At 41.5% G+C, this 25,812-nt stretch overlaps 1 protein-coding gene across 1 annotated transcript in view; it reads right to left on the bottom strand.

Annotated features, from left to right (window-relative positions):
• LOC127572305 (ephrin type-A receptor 5-like) overlaps nucleotides 1-25,812 on the bottom strand; it is a 250,984-nt gene that overhangs the window by 157,054 nt on the left and 68,118 nt on the right.

Raw genomic sequence — 25,812 nt, 5'->3', positions numbered from 1 at the left:
CTTGGTCAATTGCTCTAATACTCCCTTAGGTTTGCCATTGCCAAGCTTTTGTTCAATAACATACAACTGTAACTACACTTCAAGCTTTGAGATGTCCTGAGCTCCAGAAAAGCACAATTTAAATGGGAGATATTCTTTATCTTTAAGTCCCTTTGCACATTTGCCTGTCCTAATTCCATTCCATTTGTGTATAATTACAGAGACTTTTTTGCCCAGTATGCAATACTTCACGTTTTTTTGGTATTAAATTCCACTTACATTACATAATTGCATAACTGATTTAAATCCTTTCATAAATCATTAACTGCATCAGTTATATCTTTGCTTCAATGTCAAAAGGTAAAAGGAAGAAGGAATTAATTTAATCTGCCTTACCGAGCCATTATTGGGTTTAACATTAATTTTTAAGAATACTGTCTAATCCTGTTCTATTTACTCCACCACTGTAGCCGTGCCCTACAGCTACTGTCCTCTTGTCCTTTGGAATTCTCCTCTGAATCACAGCACCTTAGTTTCTATCTTCCTTCAAAAGCCTATGAGAAATCTTCCTCTCTGAGAGCACCTTCAGGCACTTATCACAGGTTTTGTGCTTATCACTTCCCTTCAAGTACTATCTACATGAGAGAGCTGCAGATAAATGTGAGCTGTTTATTTCTGACCAGACAACCATGCCCTGCACTGTGCACTCACTAACTAGTAATTATCTGGGCTGGACACATGGCCTTTGAGGACAATGGTTGCTGCTTTTTTCTGGACTTTACCAAGGGTGCTCCTGTTGCAGTAGCCACTTTTAGAGTGATAGAGTCATACAGCACAGAAACAGGCCTTTCAGCCCATCACATCCATGCCGACCTTTTTGCCCATCTACACTAATCCCATTTGCTTGCACGAGGACGATATCTTTCTGTGCCTATTTAAGTGTTTGTCTAAATGTCTCTCAAACGTAGTGATTGTATTTGATTCCATCACCTCTTCTGACAGTGAGTTCCAGATATCGCCCAATCTCTGTGTAAAGAACTTACCCCTCAGATCCCCTTTTAAATTTCTCCCTCTCACCTTAAACCTGTGGTCTCTTACTTTTTGATACCCCTACCATGGGTAAAAGATTCTGACTATCTACCCTATCCACCTCTCTCATAATCTTTTATACTTCTGTCAGGTCAGACCTCAGCCTCCTTTGCTCCAGGGAAAATAAGCCCAGCCCTATCCAGTCTCTCCTAATAACTAAAGTCCTCCAAACCCAGGAACATCCTGGTGAACCTCCTCTCCTCTTGTTAGCTGTCTAACTCCTGTGGCTATATGGAAAAATGCCACTGCCTCTAAAATAATTTTCAAGTGAAGCACTTGTGCTACATTCATAATCTGGGATCTTTCCAAATTTCTCTCATCAATCTGAGTACGTAGCTCACTTCTACTTCAATCACAAAAATTTGCTGCAAATTGGATGGCACTCAACCTACAAACATCTCACTGGCAAATCAGTGGCTTTGAAATAGGTGTTTTACTGCATGCTTGGGCTGAATGTCAAAACTCAGAGGTTCCCTATTATCAGCCCACCCCAAGCAATTTACATCAAATCCGAATTCCGATCTTATGCAGCAGAAGAAAGCACTTCCAGAGAGCTCCTGTGAAATGGAGACGAGAATGGAAGAGGATGGTAATCATGGTGGAGACTGAAAAATCATGGAATATGTGACCTTTGTGACACCCATGACAGAGGTACGCCCTTACTTACGATTCAATCTGCAGCACAAAAGGTACAAATGTGTTTGTCATATATCCAATACAGATTTTCATTACAAACACTGGTGCCTTTTTATGCATGAAGACAGAGGCATCTCAGAAGCCAGCAGTGATCAGCTGTACTTCAGGCAGTCAATTGCCCTACCTTCACCCCTTCAGGAAAAAAAAAGCAAGCAATCTATCATTTTAATCCAACTTCATCAGCCCTGCTTCAGGAATGAAGTCTTTCGTTAACACTCTCATCATCCTTTGCTGGCTGATAATGAAACAACAATTCCGAACTCTCCAAAAAATAAGTAAAATTGATCGATCATTTTTTGTAAAAATGTATTCTTTTGGAGAAAATATCTCGAATTAGTGTTGATGATAAGCAACACAGTTGTAAATGAGAAGAAGAGGATACATATCAAGGAGTGAGGAATTACTCAATTATGAATGATGTAAAGAGACGGACCTAATGAGTGTCACAGGCATAAGTGAGTTATGTCTTCTGTGTCACGACTGGCATTTCTTACATGGCAAAGTAAAATGACTGTTTAAATTAAATTCATATCAGATATCCAAGCAGAGCACACTTACTGCTCCATTAAAGCTGCTGCTTTGGGATAGCATTAACGATGATAATATCAAGCACCAGGTCACCAGCTTCTTCACCGCAGTCAACATTCTGTGCAATTCCATTCACCTTTTCTTTGAGGATTATCTCCTAAAAGTTGTCAAGCATCTCTGATTTCTCTTTCAGCTAAAAATTCTAAAACAACATCGGTTGGAAGTGGCACAAGTCAGAAAGGAGTGATTGGATCAGTACCGGCTTGCCGGAGGGGGGCGGTGGGGAGGGGGAGGAGGAAAGACAGAGAGAGGTGAGAGGTTCAGAGACAGCACAATGGGCCCTAATTTCAATTTATTGAGATTGCTCGGAGTAAGAATAGCTTGCAGAATGAAATCTAAAGGAATCACGTGCACTGGCAATGCACAGAGTTTTGTATGGGGGACCACAGATACAACCCAAACCACATCTGATGGCCACTCTCAAGAAACATGTTGTACATGAACCACAGATGCTGAAATTCTTAACTGGGGTGAAAGATATGACTGCCATGATTCTTGCAGCTCCCTCATCTCCTCTTTGCTGTGACATCACTGCTTCTGAGTTGCTGCATAACTGCGCCCTCGCTGTTCCAGATACTGCACCCCATTTTACTGCAACACTGCACCATCCCTGCTGTGGTCACTGCCCGCTCAACACCCTCTTACCAGCCATCTGCCATACTTCCAATGCTCCTTTCCATGTCATCAGACCTGTCCATGACACCATCCCTACCAGTACTGTAGCCCAGTGTTATACAGTGACAGACCCATCCCTACCAGTACTGTACCCCAGAGTAACACAATGACCGACCCATCCTTACCAGTATTGTACCCCAGTATTATACAGTGACAAACCCCTTCCCACCAGTACTGTACCCCAGTGTTGTACAGTGACAGACCCATCCCCACCAGTACTGTACTCCAGTGTTATACAGTGACAGACACATCCCCACCAGTATAGTACCCCAGTGTTATGCAGTGACAGACCCGTCCCCAGCAGTACTGTACTACAGTGTCATACAGTGGTCTCATTGCACTATTTTGAAGTAAAGTAGATTTGTATACCTACAGTTTTAGCTAATATCCATCCCTCAGCCAACAACAACTCTCCTTCAGTTTGTGTCTCTCCCTGACTTTTGCTGAAAACACCATTTCATGCTTTCATCATTTTTAGGCTCAACATCACCTTCCAAAATTTCCGACTAATTGAAGCTACTGAGGAGAAAAACAAGTTAGCCAAATTCATTGGTAAACTGCCTCTCTCATTTGCCTGCAGTAGAATAGTGAATACACTTCAAAAGTAATACATTGTTGTCTTCAGTTTTAGCATTGTTCAAAATGATAAAATTCTTTTCTTTTAGTAGTTCTCAGCAAATATGCCCTTGATGTAGATTCTCTTTGTCCTAGCACTTTCTTTTCTTTTACACTGACAAAAATCATGCAAGAAAATTGGATTCCAAATGGCACAAATGTAGTTTGAAGTCCCTTGGGTTCAGATGATTGAGGGGTGATCTCATCAAACCAAGGGCTTTAAACTTATAAATTAATTCATTTGGGGGAGTAAATGCAGAGAAATTATTTCCTCTGATGGGAGAATACAGGACATTTGTATTAAAACATTAAAACTAGTCCATTCAGGACTGAAATTAGGGAACATTTTATTATGCAATGAGTCTTGGAAATATCCCTCAAAAGGTTGTGGTCACTGGATTAAGGAAAAATTTCAAAACGAGAGTAATTTTCTTTTGGTGGTAGTATCAAGGGATGTGATGGAAAGGGAAAGACTTCAGGTCTTTAGTTTCTGTGTCAGCTTCTTGTCCAGCACTTAACTCTACAGATTCCTTACTGAGTAAAAATGTTCTCCTTAAACTAAAAAACTAAAATAGGTGAAATCCAAAGTGAAAACAACAAGGCAGCTCAGGCAACATCTATGGACAGAGAACAGCATTATTGTTTCAGGACTATAAAATTAGCCTGAGACTCAATGCTAGAAATCCACCACTTGTTGGGCTGAGTCAGAGGCATAGAGAGATATAGCACAGAAACAGGCCCTTCAGCCCATCGAGTCCATACTGATCATCAACCACCCATTTACATTGATCAAACATTCATCTCATTTTTATTTTCCGACATTCTCATCAACTCCCCCCAGATTCTACCACTCACCTCCAAACTAGGAGCAATTTACAGCAGCCAAGTAACCTACCAACTCTCACATCTTTGGGATGTAAGTGGAAACCAGAGGACTCAGGGGAAACTCACGTGGTCACAGAGAGAATGTGCAAACTCTACACAGAAAACACCAGAGGTCAAGATCGAACCTGGATCACTTGTGCTGTGAGCAGGGGCTTGACCAGCTTTGTCACACAGTCATGTGAATGCACGCTACCGGTACTGTACCCCAGTGCACGCTACTTCCAAAATTTATTCCATTGTCTTCCATCGACCGTGTAGTGTGTCTTGTATTACTGATTGGTGATGAATTTCTGAGCAAACAAAATTTAAGATGAAGAAAAAGGAAGAAAGAACAAAAAGATCTGCATTTATATAACAACTTCCTCTTCCCTTTCAGGGGCTCTTGTAGCCAAAAAAGTACTTTCCAAACTATAGTCTTTGTTATAATGTAGGAGCTGTAACAGATAATTTGCACACAAGCTTCTACAAACAATATGAATGTAAGCAGTAAATCTGTTTTACTACTGATTGAAGAAATGTTATTGCACAGGACACTAGTAAATAACTCCCATGTTCTTCCCAGAACCACACAACAGAGCAAGCAGATGGAGCCCTGGTTTACTGCCTCATCTAAATGGCTGCAGTAATACTGCAGCACAGCCAGGACTGTCTGCAGAGATTTTTGTGCTTTAGTCTCCGGAGTGAGGCTTGAACCTTCAACTTTCTGATGCACCACCGAGCCACAGATGGGAACCCTGGGAAGGGGGAGAACTGAGCTATCAAAGGCAAAAAAAGAGGGCAATGGGACAAGTGAAGGAACAAACCATTAGAAGGTGATGAAGTATAAATGGTGGCATTACTGGAGGGCTGCAGTCTGCCTCATCAACAGAGTTGTGTCTCAAGCATATTTGTAAAATAGAACTGGGGTGGTCTGGTAAGGAGAGTGCAAGTTGAAAAGGAATTCCATGCAAGTCTTGATAATAATAATTAGGTAATAAACAAAGCAGTAGCTTCATATTTATTGCATTATGTTCCTTCCCTATTTATTTTGTAAGATGTGGTTTGAGTTCACAGTCAGTCAGGTTAAGAACAGTCTATGTTAGCAGCTCAGTCTCAACAATTAAAAGGTGATCAATATCAAACTAAATACTACAAGATCGAAAAGCAGATATTTCACCACAATGTAAAATCTTACCGCTATACAGGATTCCATCTAAAACCGGGCAAAGACAATAATATTCCACTTCAGTGCTTTGTGGGCAGTGTTCAGTACGACCTGCCACCTTTGTCATGGATTTTAAAGACTACTTCCATCACTTCCAGTAAAACATACGCCATGAAATTGGAAAATCAGATCATTTTATGGTCTGTTCTGCTCTTTCTGTGAATGAGATTGGATTTTGCCACGCCTGACTAGTGCTACTCATTTGGCATTCAAACTGAGCCCTAAGCCTTGACCTCATCGAAAAGTAAAGCACAGGATGTCTCTCCAGTGATGAGGCGGGAAAGGGCATTCGAAACACATCACAGAAAGGCTAATTGGTAATTAATCTCACACCATGACAACAAGTGAATTTTAGTTAATTACAGAGTCAATAAAGGTCAAATTTGACATCAATGAATAATCTAACGTACTCCCATTTAGAAAGTAATCTATTCTTATACTTCCATGGCAAAATGGAGCTGAAGTTCATTAATTGGGAGAATGTGTTTCATATTAAACCATTCCATTCTTCAAAGCACACTTGTTCCGCAAAATTAATCAGCATTATTTTAAATACTTTTCAAAATGCTGTTATCCGAAGAACAGAAAACAAATGTCATCCCTAGTGCCATCAAGAAGTAGGTTTTAACACACAAGCAGCTGCTCCTCCACCTAGTGTGGGGACACTCATTTCCCAATGACCATCATTTCACATCAGAGCATTTACTGAGCCAGTGCACTCCTGCAGTCAATCTCCGGAATCTACAGCTAGGTTAGTCAGAGGGCAGTCCAACCAGTTTGAAGCAAGTAACAAATGCTGAGAAATCAGATTGCTTTAACCACTCTGTCTTTTAGCACAATGTGATTGAAAATCAATGGTTTTGGATGTAAATTTCACAATCAGTGCTGTTATGTGAAAATTTAGTGACTTGCAAAATTTAACAAAACACTAACACATACCAGTGTACATTCGATGTTCACCTTGTAGGACAGCCACTAAGTGATTTACATTTGAAATTGGGTCAAGTTTTCTTGCTTTGGAAATACAATTGGCCATGAGCAGGGGAGCTCATGACCAATGCAGTGTGTTCACCTAAACTACTCAGTGTACAGGTTGACTTGCACATTTTACACTAAACACTGAGGTTTGTTGGGAGGGGATCAGAGCACCAAGTTAACGCAGAACTTTGGGTGAGATGCAGTGCAATTTTACCTCCTTTCCTCTATACCACACAGCTTGGAGCTACAGAAGAGGTGTCCTGGGCAGGATGAGAGGAGGAGAAGGTAGCTCGTGACGATGGGCCCTAGACCCAGGTGTCAGGAAGCCACCTTCATTCCTCCAGGATTACAAAGAGCTTCGTGTCTGGAGGCTGAGAGTTTCTGTGCTTTTGGTAAAGGGGATCTGTAACCTTCCTAAAGGTTGAGCCTCAGCCACACACGTGTGTCTGACTGTACTGGCCACAGGGGTCAGGATCACAGTCACCTTGAGTGTCCCAGCCTTGACAAGTTCCAGACAGGGGTGGGTTAGCTCATTTGCCATGTTCTTGGCTTGCTGCTTCCTGTGGCAGCAGTATGGTCACACTCAGACCCAACTCAAAGGAAAAGGGCTTTGTGTCCTTTTCCTTGAGCAAAGACCATCAGGCTGGGTTGCCATGTAGATTGTTGATGACTGAAGACTTCACTGTCATTCAGAAAGTGATGGACAGCACTCATGGGTCACCTCATGCAATCCTTCCAAACCGGCAGACTCTACAATGAAGGTAAGGTCTCTCACTTCCATGTAATCCACCACAATATATGAGGGTCAGAGCCAAACAAAGAGCTAGCACGACTCCTTATTTGTAGTCAGTCCATATTGCCTGCCATATTTCAGCTGTCGGTCTCCAGAGAAAACAGAGCAGCATGTTCCAAATCTTTACCATCACCGGCACTGCCCAGAGGTAGAATGAAGATGAGAAGCCACCGGATACATTCAGATATCTTTTCATTCGACATTTCAGATGCATGCTCTGATTACAAATTGGGTTTACTCATCTAATGAGGTAAAGGTCAGAAGACAGAAGCAACAAAAAAGGCTTCCTGTTCCACTGAAAAGCCTCACCTTCCTTTTGAGCAATCATTTGGTGACTTCACCGAATACGCAGAAAGTAAAATTAACCTTTCACTAGAAAGAACATCTGAAGAAGTGTGCTCAGCAAACACACTATCACACCTACCCTATAGTTATGTGGTTATATAGGAAAGCCTCACTTCTAGGTCAGGTCCATGCAGTGCTTGTGACCACTGTGTGGTTCAAGGGGATCTGCCACTGATGAAAAAGGGTAGGAACAAATTACATAACTCAGAACACCACGTTAGAAGTATTAAAATCTCTAACACTTTGCACATGTAAGATAAGACAAGACAAGTCATGTGATAGAAAAGTCACTCTAATACTGCAAAAGATCCATCTCGTTGTTGAAAATGAACACCAAGTTTCCTCAAGAATTTGCACACATTGAATACATTGAGTTATCTCCATAATGCATCCTCTGTGAAGCACACTCGACATTCAGCTGTACAATACTGGTCACACAAAGACCACTGCAGCATGCAGTGCTCCATATTCCTGAAACCTCCATAAATGTTCCATCTATACTGTTCACTGAAGTGCCAGTATAACAATTTAATCAAAACATTTTAGTTTATGTTAAAATCAAATGAATGTATTAACTATACTTTGATGTTGTGCTGTCCACTTGTGAGAGTTTTCCAAGGGCGCTGCTGGGCCTACAGCTTCTGCATGGAGCCTCTGCTCCTGTGACTGCAGAGAGCCTGGGAAATGGCTGCTCCCTTTAGACCAGATGGATTGCAAATGGATCTGGCCCTGGATTTACCAGTGTCTTGGGCTGAAGGAGTTGCAAGTGTGGACTTTGGCTGAAAACCCGTGGTAGAAAGAGAGGCGCTGACATCCTGAGAAAGGACAGCTTTGCTTTTATTCATTTTTTTGGGTATTGTTGGCATACCCCCACTTACAGCCCACATAGACATGTTCTGGTAAAGGCTGTGGTGAGCCATGCTTCAGGTATGTTCTGCTGAAGGTACTCCCACAATAATGTTGGATAGTGGGTTCCAAGATTTGAACCCAATAATGTAATCGCAAGGCAGGAAGGTATCTGAGGAAGGGAAGCCTGCAAGTGGTGGTGTTCCCTTTCACTTCCTGCCATTGACCATCTTGGTGGAGGTCTTGGCAGGAAACTACATACAGTTTGTAGCTGGTACACACTGCAGCGTTGGTGTGCAGTGGTGGTTGAAGTAGTGGGTCAATCTGATGTTCGAGGTGCCAAATTGTTTTGCCTCAATGGTGTCAAGTTTGAATGTTGTTAGAGCTGCATTCATTTATAATTGTGGGGACTATTTCAGCACAGTTCTGACTTATGTCTTGTTGACGGTGGACAGATATTAGAAAGGCAGGATGTTATATCACTTTATGTCACATCCTGTCAGCTTCCCTCTATTTTTGCTCCAGGTATCCTCCAGGTGTTTCTGGTGAAGAGTACACACCCTCCTGTGCTCTCTCTCACCCAGAGGAACAGTGAGCTCCTGAAGGCATCCCAAAGAACACTGCAACACATAACACCATTACGGGAGCCAGCCTCCCCTCCATGGACTCTGTCTATACTTCTCGCTGCCTTGGTGAAACAGCCAGCATAATCAAAGACCCCACCCACCCAGGTCATTCTCTCTTCTCTCCTCTCCCATCAGGCAGAAGATACAGGAGCCCGAGGGCACATACCACCAGGCTCAAGGACAGCTTCTATCCCAAGGTGATAAGACTATCGAACAGTTCCTTTATACAATGAGATGGACTCTTGACCTCACAATCTACCTTGTCTGACCTCGCACTTTATTATCCACCTGCAATGCACTTCCCTGTAGCTATGACACTTTACTCTGTATTCTGTTATTGTTTTTACCCTACACTACCTCAATGCACTCTGTACCACCACAATGCACTATGTAATGAATTGATCTGTACGAACGGTATGCAAGACAAGTTTTTCACTGTATCTCAGTACAAGTGACAATAATAAACCAATACCAATACTTCCAGCCATCCTGAGAGTGGGGAGAACCCATGAAGAGCTGGAGCACTAATCTCAGTTAGCACAGGCAGTTGTGTAATACTAACCATCAGGACCTGTGCATTTCAACTTGATCTAGGGAAGCACAGTGGTACAGCTGGTACAGCCACTGCATCGCAGATCCATTTATCTGGTTTCAATCCTGCCCTTAGGTGCTGCCTGTGTGGAGTTTGCACATGCTCTCTGTGACCATGTGGGTTTCCTCTGGGTGCTCAGATTTCTTCCCACATCCCAAAGACAGGCTGGTAAGTTAATTGGCCACTGTAAGATGCCCCTGGTGTGTAGGTGAGTGGTAGAATCTGGAGGAGAGGGAATTCATGGGAACGTGGGGAGAATAAAATGGTTTGGCATAGGATTGGTGTAATAATGGGTGGATGATGGTCGCATGGACTCAATGGGATGAAGGGTCTGTTTCTGTGCTGTATCTCTCTACAATTTTAGGAACAGCTTTGCACACTCACTTATACATGGAAACTTACACAAGTATCACAATCAAACATCACATAGTCAATGTTAGCCAACTACACTGAGGGTGTCGGGAACATTCATTCACACCTAGTTATTTTTCGCTCATTGTCACCTCAACTCCAGAAGGGCGTGCCTTATCGCTGGCACAAGATGGTGATTCCAGTCACGCACACAAAATGCCGGAGGAACTCAGCACTTCAACATCGATTTCTCCGACTTCCAGTAATACCTCCCCTCTGTTTTCCCCTCCCCCCCTTGCCCCCCACTTTGTTTTCCCTCATTCCTGTAGCCCCCTAATCCCTTCTCTTTCTCCTCCTCCACCCTCATGACCTGCCCGTCACATCCCTCCTATTCCCCACCTCCTTCCCTTTATTCTATGGTCCACTGCCCTCTCCTTCTGGATTCCTCCTTCTTCAGCACTTTGCCTCTTCCACCTATCATCTCCCAGCTTCTCACATCATTCCCTTTCATCCCCCTCCCCCACCCACATACCTCCTCCTCTCCTGGACTCACCTACCACCTGCAGCTTGTGCTCCTCCCCCTTTTTATTCTGGCTTCTGCCCCCTTCCTTTCCAGTGCTGATGAAGGGTCTCGACCTGAAATGTCCACTGTTCACTTCCCTCCATAGATGCTGCCTGATCTGCTGAGTTCCTCCAGCACTTTGTCTGTGTTGCTCCAGATTCCAACATCTGCAGAATCTCATGTGCCTCTGTGTGTGACCAGTGCTTTGCCTGATGCTGTAGATTGTAAATTGGTTTGGTGATTGTAATTTATGAATACAACTTAGTGCAGTCAGCTTCTCCATTCACCTTGTCACCAACACACATTCTGTCTAATTGCAGGTGGAACAAGGGTCCCAATAATTGTAGGCACTTGATTCCTGCACACAGTGTACCCAGCAGGGACAGGAGAATGGCTGTGAGTCTTTGAAAAGGATTGCGGTCCCTCACTGTCTCTACTGCAGGAAAACATGACACCTTTTAGCAGGAAAAGTAACGGTGGCTCCACTATAACACAGTGAATCAAACTTTCGCTCCTCAACACCAAATCCAACTGTCCTGTAAAGGGAGCTGTAATCATTTACCAGTAGATAGCCAGTGGATTTTTAAGCCAAGGTCTCTGGACCAAAATTCCGATAATTATAACCAATTCAGTTAGAAGGAGAGACTTCCATTAGAAAATTTAAGCATCTGATTTGTGAATTTAGCTCAACCATAATTTTACTATTTTAGGAAAACTGAGGCTTCAAGGCCAGGAAAATAAGACGTAAGAAGTTTAATGACTTTTTTCAAGATTTATTGTGTCTTCTGGGATTAACAGAAAGAGTCCTAATTAAGATTGGCCTAATTTAATTTCTTTCTTATTTAATCAACGCTACAAGATTCATAACCGCACTGTCTATTAATACAGGTTAACACATGATTTATTCCTAATACAATAATTGCCTTCATACCCATTCATAGCAACAATCTTTGGTGAGATTGTAAACTCATTAAAATGTGGTAATGAGTCAAACATATGGGCAAAAAGACACTAGAACATCAGAAATGGGAGCAGGATTACATCTTTCAGCCTCTTGAGCTTTATCTACCATTCAACAAAATGATGGCTGGGAATAAGCATCCATTCAAAGACACAAGGTTGGAAATCCTCATGTGCATGTCAATGACAATGGTAAATTGCAGTTTTACTTCTCCATCCAGAAGATGCTCAACTGTGATGTCAATCCTGGAACAATGCATGGCTAAGTTGCCGCTGCAATACCATGGCATCTTCCTTTTCTTAGGCAGATCCTGAGGACTGAGTATGACCCTTTTCAGAGGGTTCTAAGGTAACCGGTGAGGTTAATACGTGACCTGCTGACTCTGACACAGGTGGGACAGGAGGTGCTTGATAAAGTGGGTGGGCAGGAGGACTTTTTCTGAGCTAGTGCACTCCTTCCACCAATTATACTCCCAACAAGTAGACTCCAGGTTCTGACTGCTGTCCCAAACCTCCTTCTCCAATTTGAGTGGACATGCACCAGAAATTCCCACCAGTCAGATGGGATGTTACACATTGGAAGAAGGTTTGGGAAACATCCTTGAGTCGTTTCCGGCAACCAGTTGACAGAGCTTGGAATAGAATGTCTGTCTTGCAGTCTGCTATTGGGCACACAAACCACTCAGGAGCCCAGTGGAGCTGACTGAGTGTATTTAGGGTTTCAGTGCTGGGGATGTTGATCTAGCAGAGGACATTGGTTGGCTTATTCTGCCAATGCATTTGGATGAAAGCATTGGTGTCATCTCTCTGTTGCTTTGAGGTACCTGTTGCAGTTGGCCCATGTCTCAGAAGTGTACTGGATAGGAGGGATTACTGCTGCCCAATACACCATGAGATTTATCGTCAAGTTTGATTTGTCCAAAGGCTGCGCTGCCCACTGAAGGCGGTGGTGAACTTCCCCAATGATACCTTCAGGGGGAGATGATTCTTGGGAAACGGAAAGCTGTCCACTCGTCCCAGGGTTTTGTCACGGACCTTCATTGTCGGAGTTTGTTGTATGTCAGGGGGAAGTTGCTTTTATTGTTAATGTTAAGTAGGAGATCCATTCTTTTCAATGCTTCAGTGATGTGCAAGCATTGTCTGCATATTAAAGCTCAATGACTGAAGTTGGTGACCTTGACTCGATGAACCGAGGGGATGGAGCATCGTTTGCAAATTTAACTGCCCACAGGTACTTGTCTCCATTTTATGCCTTCTTCATGATTGCATGCGGGCTTTGATTCTTGCCAATGGGTCCACAGCAAACCCAACCTTAGAGCAGCATGATATCAAGTGAGGCCGCCACACTACCCCAATGCTTTTCTCAATCTGAAATAAAAACTGAAGATGCAAGAGACACACAGCAGATCGGGGAACATCTGGGGGGTTCCACTTTTATTTCAGTTATCTAGCATCTGATTTTTGCTTTTCTCAATCTTTCTTGTTGCCATTTTGCTGTAGTGTAGTTATTTCATGTAAAATATGAGAAATTAGTCCTGAAAATTGAAAACAAATGATACAACAATAGAATGTACCTATACCACAGAGTTCAACAATGCAAATACAGAACATTGTAGAATGGCTTCTCTACAGGACAAGTGGGAAAATGTTCAACCCACGTCTCCTCCATTTCAGAATCATACATTTATGTACCTATTTTAGGTTTGTTTTGCAGGGTAATGTTTCAATAAATAAACCCTTGCAGTTGTTATTTCTAACCAAAACACTGATGCTGTGAAGTAGTTGGATATGTTGGATAGTATTTCGGGAACTGTTCCATGTCCATGATGTTTAGAAAAGAATAGTGTCTAAAGCTTCATAATTCCCTGCACATAATCCCACTTTTTATGACTGTAATTGTAATTAAAACAATGTCAAGGGCAGGCAAACAAAGATCCAAAAAGGGCTATCTAAATGAAAACTATTTTAATACAACAAATGATTTGTAACGATCCACATATCTTTAGAAATGAAAGAGTACCATATTTCAAAAAAAATGCAGGATAGTCAATGCAATCTGAAGAAGATTTCAGAACAGTTTCGAGTAAAAATCCATCATATCTTTTGATTCAGTTTTGAAACTGGTTAAGTAAGATTAACATGTGGTTCGTCTGTGACTTTGGCTGAAAATTCATAAACTTCAGCAAAAGAGTTAACTTTTCAACATGCTGCAGGAAGAACCTGATTAATAGTTTGTTTCTGACTGCTTAATAGATTGTTTCTGGGGTAGCTCACAATGCCGTGTTTTCATAGCAATTTCACAGGCTGTTCATTCTGAATGAACTTTAATTCTAACTGTCTTACAATGTCACCCGTACTAAATGACCAGACTTGAAACAGGATGTGGCTTGGACAGTTTCAGCGAATTCCAGCTGCAACTTACTTTCTGACTGGGAGCACAAGTAAGCAAATACATTAGCTATTGTACAGCCACTCTAAAGGAGATAACAGTGGCTGTGCTCACATTAACATCCTGCCGTGTATGGCATAATGGAAACATTTCCTCTTTTATATTTACTGTACTTGCATTATTAAAGTCTCTTATATATAAACATTCTATTGTTCTACCATTTGTTTTCAATTTTCATAAGTAATTTCTCATGTTTTATACAAAATATTGTTGGTAGCAAATTGCTACATTTACTCACATTTCCTGTAGATTTTCACCATCCTTTTCCCCAATGTGATACATTTAATTCCAGTTCATTAAATTTGATATAAAAAGCCATTTCTGTATTTCTGCTTCTATTGGCTTTTGATTTAACATTTCACTTTAGCCCCTGAATACCCACCACAGCAATGATTGGGCTAATTCATTCAGTCAGTAGGTTAAATATATTTGCACTACTTAATCATTAATGAGAGCATCACTCTCTGGTAAATACAATAACCAACAAAGAGCTTAGCACTTTGAGTCCAGGATATATTTAATTGATGCTTAATTCATTCAACACTTTCTGACCAGGTAGAAAGATGGGTTAAAATTTGCATTAATATTGGATGCATATTAATATACGCAAATAAGTGAACAAAATGGAATTTAATGCAATGGATGTTAAGGACGCTTAACTTCACTGGGCTGTTAAGGAGAATCATAGGCTGGATAGAAAAGTCACTTTTACATCCTATTTACAGAGCTAAATTGCTTCCACCGGCATCAGCTACACAATACAACAGTTTCCTGTTGTGTTGATTCTATTTATATTGTAGAAAGATTTCGAAAACACCAGCCCTAAAGAAACTGCCTTCATTGAACCTGTCTTTTGTCTTTTGATAGAGTTGATCCTTCTGCCTCTGGCGGTCAGAGATTCACCTCCAGGGGTCACAGTTGGCTCCACTAAAGGTGCACGTGTTACCAGTGGCAGTTGTACAAAATGATGGATTGTTATTTGCAGATTGCAGAGGGTATGCGGTTTGGATTACAGAAGAGTTGTCCTCACTCTGAGGCAGATAACAGTTTGGAATGTGAAATGGAATAAATCATTGTGGAATGAGGAAAGTTTCAAGTCCATTTATGATATCCATCCACTTGTGCCAAAACCAAGCACTGTTTCATATCCTTAATCCTTATATATTCTACACTACCTACTTAATAAAGCTGAAGTTACTAAAAGAACTTGGAGTCCCATTTTCTCACAAACTATATATAGTGCTGCATCACATTACACTGACAGAACCACCTTGTCATAACACGTAACATTTACCTCAGACATTTTATGTTAAAATAAGAGATGAGCGTACTTAATGTTTACAGCAATATCTTTTTTTTAATTGAGCGTTCCATTTCTAAAACTGCCTGCATACAAAGAGCCTTTACACTGGCTGCTTTTGAGTTTATTGCTGCCTACCTACCCTCAAAGCGTAGATTGTGGGAAAAGAATTGCTGGGACCTGTTATGCTCGCAGTAGCCATTTGCTAATGGGTGCTTCAATACAGCAAGAAGCCCTTAATATACAAGATCAATGGCAAAAATACATTCAGCATTATAGATGAGTAAAGAAGCAGAAAATCTTGATTTGTGTGCCTATTGATACCCTAACCCTGCGAAATAATCAGGAATCCTCTGTGGTTAGTGCAGCAATTCACATCTTAATGGATAAGAATAAAATCTGCTGTGGACTGCTCCAATCATTAGCAATTTGTGCTAATTATCCAACAACTCAATTCCAAATCCTCTATTATCCTCTGAAAAAGAAAGGAATCTTTTCAATACTTTGTAGTCTACTCCTGACCAATTATTCTACGGCAGAGTGAATGCATAGTGCATACTAGTCTTATCAAATTATGTTTGACATTCCTGATAGTTCTGGTTGTCAGATATGAAAATAGAGAGAGATCACACGTTTCTCACACCAGTCACAGCACCAAGATCAGGCAATTTTCTACATTTTCCCTGACTATAATCCTGAGAGACGGCGCTGAACTACATTCACAGCAGTCAGCTGAGGCTTACCATCCTTAAGGCATTTAGGTGGCTGGAAGAAACTTCCAATTAGCAGCGGCCAGTCCTGTCAATCATCACTCTGCTAGAAACAGCATCCTCCCCTCATTCAGTCACAGACTGCCTGAATTAGTCAATAACTCATTTACATCAAGTGTGAAGGACTAACCCAGTCACTAATGTTCCTCTCACCAGAGTGCAGTACCCAATTTACATTGTACACCAGTTCTCTGCCTGCAGTGAGAGCTTGCCTGATTTGACATTATGGTCTCGAAAACACACAAGCCATTGTACTTTTTTAATGTGACAGACAAATTGCTAATAGCCCCATCAGTATTTCAGCCAGCAACTTGGCTGCAATAAAATTAGGAACACAGGAAGATAAGGCCACAGACCCTCAAGTGTGTTCTGTCATCATGTAGGTTATGACCAATCTGTATTTCCTCTATGTTCCTTTGCTCTAATACTTTTATTGAACAAAAATCTATCACAGTGTTTAAATTTTCAATTGAACAAATCTCAACACATATCTAGGTGAGATGCCTTCTCAAACTGCTACAGTACATGCGTTGTAGCTCGTCCTATCTGCAGTTGGATAAGAAGATCTATGTTTGTAACCATGTGACAATAGAAGAACAATGATAGATTTCCAGGTCAGGAAGGTGTGTGATTTGGAGGGGAATGTGTACCCTGCTGCCTTGTCTTTCTGGGTGATTGAGTATGAGGATTTTGGAGATGCTGCCAACGAGACTTTGGTGAGTAACTGTGATGCACAAGTATAAAACAAAAAGAAAGTTCTCTATCACAGATTGCAGCTGGAGCTTTCTGAGGAATACAAGAGTGTGAGTGGGCCATTTAGTTCACCATTTGATGGGATCTTGGCTGGTCTTTGACTTAATTCCATATAGTCCATTTGTTCCCTGTCCCTTAATACCTTTGGTTATTAAAAATCTACCAATCTCATGTTTAAAATTAACATTGACCCAACATCAACTGTCAACTGTGAAAGAGATTCCAAATCAGTACTAACTTTTAGAGGTAAAAATCTTTCCCAACTTTGTTCCTGAAAGGCTTGCCTTTCATTTTTAGATACTGTTCCCATGATCCTTACTTCCCAACACTTGGAACTAGTTTTTCCCATATTATTTACTAATCATTTCCCTTTAATGTCTGGCCAGGAACACTCCTCATGGTACTACTGGCTCATGGGTAACAGATACAAAATGCTTCGCTGAACAATTGCACTCTTAAATGCTCATTTTATATATCATTCAACAGAGATATGGTAGAATAATCCACCAGGATAGAAGTTATCATCATTTTTCTGTCTGTGGAATTGCATTACCATACCTTTGAAAATGTTAGGTATCAAGGGAAGACTGCAAAGGGATAGCTTCAGCTGTGCCTGCACTGGATTAGAATCTAGCATTTCTCTGAGCTTTCTGCAGGGAGACATGTTGGGAAATGGAGCAGCATTTTTAATAAAGACAGTATCTGTGCTGGTCTCCATCGCTATAATATTACAAGAATGAATGCTCTGGTTTAATATAAGAGTATTCTGCAAGAGCAAACTGTGGTGGGTGCCAGGCACTTAAAATCAGTCTTCAAAGCTATAAAATTATTTTAGTCTCCTTCAAAAAACAAAGCATTTATAATTCATCAATTAAAATAAATGTGTTGTATCTGGAAATTGTCTTCAAAATAAATGCTATTATTCACCAAGAAATGAATGAATTCTCTTTTCAACTTACAATCAAATGCTTTAACACTGCGGTATCAAGAGGAGAACCCCCTCTCAGTCAGAGGGACTTCTGAGTGCTACAATGTTTGACGTTTTCACATGCTTGACTGGTTTTTAAAAATTATTCTGTTTACTCAGCTGTGTCTGTTCCATGCCTTCTTTATTCAATAAATGCCACCCAGATGTGAAGAGTATTGGCTAAACAAAAGAAAATAGCAGAATAAACTTGAGGATAGGCTAATGAATTGGGAAAGGTAGTTTATTTAGATCTATATATATCCTGCAGTCTTACTGCAAACACCCTCTCAGCAATGGGATTACAATTCTAAATATTGAGATTACAAGCTCAAGAAACAATTAATTTCTCAATCATTTCATTTACCCATAGACTCACACAAATTGACGAACAAATACAATTCGCTACTGGAAATTTGAGCCTCTTGCAAACTCAATTTGCTTCATCCCATGATTGGTAAGCATCCGCTCAGCCTTTTTGTCCTCAGTCTCCTGAATACCCTTCCAAATCCAATTTATTTCTCCTTGACGATGCTCCCTAAACCTTACATCTTTAGCCAAGCCTGATGCTGCCTTAGGTCACCTGTGTTCACCCACGTGAATATCTCCATATATGGCTAGGTCTCAGTTTTCATCTGGTTATGTTGCTGTGAAATGACCCAAGATGTTTTCTTATATTAAAAGTGCTCTTTCAATGCAAGTTGTTGATAGTCACCCAAAAATAGCTGATAGAACTAAATGCAAAATTGAAAATCAAGTTGATTTATAACAAGGCACTTTGAGATTTTAGTTCACAAATGAAGAGGTTCTTTCATCACAGCTTAAACTAAGTTTCCATTCTCTACTACTGTCTAGTCTCTGTAACACTGTGGATAAGCTACTTAAAAAATGGATCCAAAAAACCCTATCTATTTATTTCAACCCAATGACCACCAACTCATCTTTCTTTGGTATATTCTCCCCCTTTTCCTTTTCCTAACTATAGCTCATCGTAATTTATCGTTATTAACATTCTCAATCCCCTGCAGTTGGTGCAAGCACAGCCTTTCCCAAGCACTGCAGCAGAAAGTTGTTAACAATTCTTCAGGACCTGTTACCTTACAAAACATCACCAAAGGAGCTCACTGTGTTACTGCCAACAGCTCTGACATCCTGCCACTTGTGAAATTCATTATGGCCCTTGGAGACCTGCAGCATCACTTGAACTAATCCAGCCTTCTTTACCTGTGCACGTTGTCCTCCATTCAGGCTCCTGCCACTTCCCCCAGTCCCATTCCACCAGAATAATATAAACAGTTAATCCAGTGAAATCTTGAAAAATAATAAAAAATGAATTTAGATTAAAGAAAATGAAATTACTATAAATTCAACACATACATAAATAAAGTGGAATAACTAATGTAAAGGGATGGATTGAGATTTAATGTAGGTGGCAGTTCAGTAACGAATGTTATCCACTTAAGATCAGCACGTCACACACTGCACCTGTACCAGCACATCTGACCCCTCAGCTTACCACTCAACTCACCACTGGATCCAGCAGTGGCTCCAGAAGGAACTGCAAGGACAGATGTACATCACATCTGGAACTAGGAAGAACCCCACACAACTGAATGGATTTTGCCGACCTTCATTAAAAGGTGAATTCAGTTTAAGCTTTTAGTTCAGTTATCTAAATTATACTTTCTTTACTTCTGCATTCAACTCATAGTACTTTAATGTACTTTAACTAAACTCAGATGTTTTCTTTTTGAATTGTTTAAATCCATTATTATGTTTTGAAATATCTCTGAATATTTGAGACACTTTTTGAATCAGTGTAAATACTTTGGGATACAGCAGGCTCTCAAAGACCACGAGTGCGGTCCAAGAGGCTGGTTTCATTGCCCAAGTCCCAGTCACAACTCGCAGCCTACTCCACCTCACAGTAAGGCTGTGGAGTAAGTGGTTGAGTGCAATGGATCCCTAGGCTTGGTTGCAGGATTATTGCAGGGGCTGAGTGTGAGCATTGAGACAGATCAACATGATCTGACTTCCTGTTTGCATCAAGAACAACTAGTTGGCTCTGCAGTCCACGTACAATTTATACCATACCGAAAAGAAAGGACAATTTCATTTTGCAGTGCTCAAAAACAGAGCGCTTTTGCCTTTCTAACTTCCATTATAAATCTCTAATCCCCAGTTATTATTAATCCATGTTCAATTCAGCAATGCCCAACTATCACTCCCAATACTGTGAGCAGTGAAATCCACACGTCTAAGTTCCATTAGCAGGTATCTACTTAATATATTTTGACATTGAAAAAAATGGGCAGTGAAGTTAACTTAGCAGATGTAATAATTTACTAAAAGATAACAAATTACTGGCATTTAGTAGTTGATTCTTAAATATTAGTTCATCTTTGCAATTACACAACGTAAGCTAATAATGTGCATGTTACTTCCTAGTGAGAAGCCAGTTTTACAGACCTATAGAGCTTTCGTAATCCAGAATGAGATGTAATAAAAATCAACAGTAATTACTAAAAGTTTGGAGAAAAAAATCTAACTTCAGAAGAGGTTTAAACAGAAAAGATGTGACTTAATTTTCCCTTATGATTTTATTTCATAGGCATGAGAAAGGAAATCCCATCCCATGAATTATGGGGAAAATCATTGCTGCAAACTGGTGTTAATAATGGTGAGAGAGTATCTGATGCACCAAGACTGACCTCCATCTTTTACATAAAATTACTATTAAAAATGTTGTTTTCACTGCAAAAGCATAGCTTACTAGGCTTCCAGCTGAGTTCTAGAAAGAACATAGAACATAGAACAATTACAGCACAATTCAGGCCCTTCAGCCCACAAAGCTGTGCCAAACATGTCCCTACCTTAGAAATTACTAGGCTTACCCATAGTCCTCTATTTTACTCAGCTCCATATATCGATCTAACAGTCTCTTGAAAGACCCTATCGTATCAGATATACATGGTTTTCCTTAAAGAGAATATCCATGGTTGAAATGAAGACATAAGAGACTGCAGATGCTGAACTCTGCAACAACAAACAATCTGCTGAAGGAAATCAGCAGGTTGAGCAGCATCTGTGAGGGGAAGAGGAATTGTCAATGTTTTGGGTTGAAACCCTGCATCTGGACTTGATCATCAGACACGGTAGAAAATGAAGATTTTTATTGCTTGAAAGATTCAGCAAATCAGACAAAATCTGTGCAAAGTTAAAATTTCATGTCAATAACCTTTCAGGGAAGTCAATGACTTGAAAAGTTTATACTGTTTCATTCTCTACATATGCTGCCAGTATTTTCTGCTTTGATTTCAGATTCCCAGTATCTGTGGTATTTTGTCTCTGTGTTCTTTGTTGCTTTCTACTTTCCCGGAACTGACCGTTGTGTATTTTACAACAGAGAGAGCAGAAAGGGAAGGGATTTTAATTTTTTTAATGGAATTTAATATTGTTAAATACATTAACAGCTAACTTACTGTAACTGTAGAGATGTATAAGATTATAAGAGGAATAGATAGAGTGGACAGCCAGCATCTTTTCCGCAGGGTGGCAATGGCCAATACTAGAGGTTACCCATCTAAGGTGAGTGAAGGAAACTTCAGTGAAGATGTCAGAGGTAGGTTTCTTTACACAGAGAGTGGTGGGTGCCTGGAATACACTAACTGCCGGGAGCTGGTGGTAGGGGCCGATACGATAGGATCATTTAAAAGACTATTAGATGGGCCCATGGACAAAAGAAAAATACAGGGTTACGGGAGGTGGGGGATAGATTGAAAGGCGATAAGGTTTATATAGTTTGGCACAACATCGTGGGCCGAAGGGCCCATACTGAGCTGTAATGTTCTGTGTTCTATGTTCTATGTTCATACGATCAGTCCGACAAACAATTGAATTAATGTTTTGAAGAATAACTTGTTAACACAAATTAATAGCACCTTGTATCACAGCATTTTTATACTAATGTGGCACAAACAGAATCCTTAAATCTTCACCCCAGCACCATTTTGTGGGCCTGATAAATGCAAGGCATTTGATTGAGAAACATAAATTTTTCATGAACGAAGTTAGTGTATTTTTGACCTTTGCAGTATTACTGCGAATTACATTGCTGCAGGGTGCAAGGATAATTGAATGATCCAAGAAAATATATTGCCCTATTTATTTCTTATTAAGGTTAAACCATTAAATACTACCAAGAATTATTTATTCGTAAAGTTAAAAAGACAAATAGGGTGAACAAAGAGCTTGCACGTCTGCTTCTCGCAGACCAAAATTGGGTGAACAGTGCCTGTACTTTGGTTGCTGACAGTACAGATGTGGTTTGAAGCGCTGGTGCAAGTTACCTGCACTGGTTTTTAGCTCAACTCACACCTTCCACTGAAGTGGAAAGAGTTATAGATTGTGATATCAATCCTTGTGCAACGCTGATAACATCCCGGTGCTCTGACACTAGACTACACAAATTCAACTAATCCCATATATTAGCTGTACAGAGTGAAGGCATTTAGAAGCAGGAGGATCAATAAGGCTCCTTCCACCTCCATTGCTGAAAGGGTTCTTTGATAACTGAAGGGTTGTTGGCAAGTGATTGCAAGGAGATTTGATTGTGCACATTGGCTGGAGTTCAATTATTGTATAACACTGGATTTTCTGAAGTAGTGAGAGTTCTGTAGCTTGAAGTAGACACTGAACTGGGCTACAGGATGGGTAGAGAGTAATACCCTAAACAGTAGGTTGGATCGACAGTAGATTTTCCAGGATTACTGCAGGATGGGTAGGGATGGATACAGGATGACTACAGGATGGACAAGAAGTAATACCCTAAACAGTAGGCTGGATCCACAGTAGGTTTTCTTGGAGTGCATCCCCACATCAACTTGACCAAGGAGAAATGTTTAAGGAGACACCCTCTCCTTTCTGCTCCTCTTAAACATCTGGATTATTCTGCAGACACACCAGCTCCCACACAACAGGGTCAGAACTGCTCCACACTCAACTTCCACCCCCCCAGCTCTTGCCAAGACAATCAGCCGATTACAGCATTAAGGAGCAAAAGGACAGGCAGAGCAAATAAGGGTAAAAGGATGATAAATTTATCTTAATATGCAGAGCAGTGCCCCAGTCAGTTGGGCTCCAAGACCTGACAAAGATGTGGGGGTCTGGGGAAAGAAAAGGGGAGGATGAGGAAAAGCAGCACCATTAGGAACCCAACAGGCAGGAAGAGGCTGGTGGCATTGCAGTTTTGGCGAAGACTTGCCTGGATCGAATCACTACCCCTCAGAGACTGAAGCACTAGGTGTCCACACGCAGCAAGATCTGGATCACATTCAAAAATGGGTGGATAAATGTGACCATGTGCAACTATTCCCCCATCAACATCCATTGGATCATCCAGATGACTAGAACTTCAACTGGACCACCCACAAGTGGCTATAAAGTCAGCTCAGTGCTGGGTATTCTGAACTGAGTGACCCAACCCCTGGCTTCACAGAGACATCTGGTATCCACAAGACACATGTTAGGAATATGATGGAACACCTTCCACTTATCAAATAAGTGGAAATCCAATAAAACTCAAGAAGCTTGATATCACCCAAGACAAAGCAACCAGTTTGATTGACACAATTCCGCTCCCCTGAACATTCCTCGCCCCACCACCATACACCACTGTTGTTGCATGTATCATCTACAAACTGCTCAGTTCCCAATAAACCTTCTCTCTGTTGATCATCATCTCAATCTTTCCTTGCCCATGATTAATAAACAGAAAAATAAACAAAACCAATTTTCCAAACCATATTAATACACACAGTTGAGTTTATCATCAATATATCCTCCTCTTGCCCTATTGTTCTTCCCTGTGCCGTCTCCCCACCCAGTGGCCAACAAAGCTGGTGTAAGGCTGCTCTCTAGCCCTGGAGGGGGCTGGCAGTGGTCTTGATGGATAACCACAAGCATCTCTGGGTATAGAAGCATCACTTCATCATCAACAAGAGCAGTCTGGCCTGGCACTGACTGAGTGGCAGTGTGGGGATAAGAAGCGCTGTAGTCCTGAGAGAGGAGGGCAGCTTCGTTCTTCATGGACCCCTGACACTGTTCCCTGGCAATGCCAGAACAATTGAGGAGAGAGCAAATTGTTGGGTGCCAGAATGCTCAAAATCCCTTTGAATATTGTTATCAGGATGGCTTCTGTCTGAGACTGATCTCATCTTCCACTGTAACGCTCAAATACCGATGGCTTCTGCCTGTGCTCAGGCAGATGTTAGATTTCAGTCAACACGTGCTTATGGTTGGATTCACAAGTTTCGAAAGGAAGCTGGTCACCATTCCCACACTGGAAATGATGGGATTGAGGGTCTGTGCAAAGCTTTTGCAAGCTTAGAGATGGACACCTTGACTTTCATTGCATGCTTTCAAGTCAGCATGCCAATGCACTGACTATTTCTTTGTGCATCTGTCGAGCTTCGTCAGCAGACTGATCAATCTATCTGGGTCCATTGTAACAGGGCTGGACACCAGGCTACACTTTCGCTCTGCCCTGGCTACACACCATCACTCGTGTTGTCTATATCCAAATCAACCCTTACAGCGTCCAAGTACCAATACCTGAGCAGATGGCTCTGTGGCAGACTGAGTGACAGGTGCCTACTGATCAACTTCTGCTACTTGGCTGTTGGGAAGACAAAGGTGAGTGGGAGCTGGGGGGACAAGTGATCAGTGCTTCCTCACACAGTCTGAAGAGATTGTGAACTGAGGTGGAGGTAGGATGTGAGGACCAACAGTAAATGGGAGTACACATTCGTCTTCACTACTCCCTGTCCATGGTCTCTCCTCCAGGCCAGTGGGCCACAGATCTGGAGGTACAGACACCAGTTGTGTGCCACTTCCTCTGACGAGAGAGATGGAAGGAGGTCTGGCAACAAGTTGGGTGAGTGGCACGTAATGTGGTCTGGGTGTGGACCATGTGCGGGGGATGGTGGTGGAGGTGAGGATGCATGACTTGAGGCATATTAATGTTAATCAGGAGTCCTAATTGACACCTGTGGGGAGGTGAGCAGTGGGGTGTTCAGCATGAGGCAATGTGGGAGACAGGATTGAATGATTTACACTCAGACTTTGGCCACATGTTCATGATTATTATAATTCCTTTAGCACTGTACCATGTTCTTGGGCTTTGAACCCAAGGTTTCACATTTTTCATGCTTCCTCTGCCACAACACAATCTGCCTGAAAGACTTCTTGCCCCATGGAAAGAGGGCATGTCTTCTGTCCTGACCAAGGCCTCCAGAGTTGGGGTGATCTCTCTCACCCACACCAAATGTCTAATACTGGAGGACATGCATTTAAGGTAAGAGGGGAAAAGTTCAAAGGAGATGTGCGGGGCAGGTTTTTTTACACAGAGAGTGGTGGGTGCCTCGAATGCTCTGCCAGGTGTGGTGGTGGAGGCAGATATGATAGAGGCATTTATGTAGCTTTTAGGTAGGCACATGGAGGGATATGGATCATGTGCAGGCAGAAGGGATTGGGTATCATTAGCTTAATTAGTTTGGCACAATATCATGTGCCAAAGGGTCTGTTCCTGTGCTGTACTGTTCTATGTTCCATGTTCTAACCATGGATTCTACCAAATACAGTCCAAGGATCAGAGAGTCACACACACAGAACAAGTCCTTCTATCCATTACGTTCATCAACCACCATTTACACCAATCCCCACATCTTACTCTCCCCATATTCCCAACAGCTCCCCCAGATTCTACCACTTATCTGCACAATAGGGCCAATTT

The sequence above is a fragment of the Pristis pectinata genome, chromosome 7 (assembly GCF_009764475.1).
Source record: "Pristis pectinata isolate sPriPec2 chromosome 7, sPriPec2.1.pri, whole genome shotgun sequence".
NCBI classification, from domain to species: Eukaryota; Metazoa; Chordata; class Chondrichthyes; order Rhinopristiformes; family Pristidae; genus Pristis; species Pristis pectinata.
Note: the sequence above shows the minus strand (reverse complement) of the source record. Positions and strands in the feature narration are given on the sequence as shown.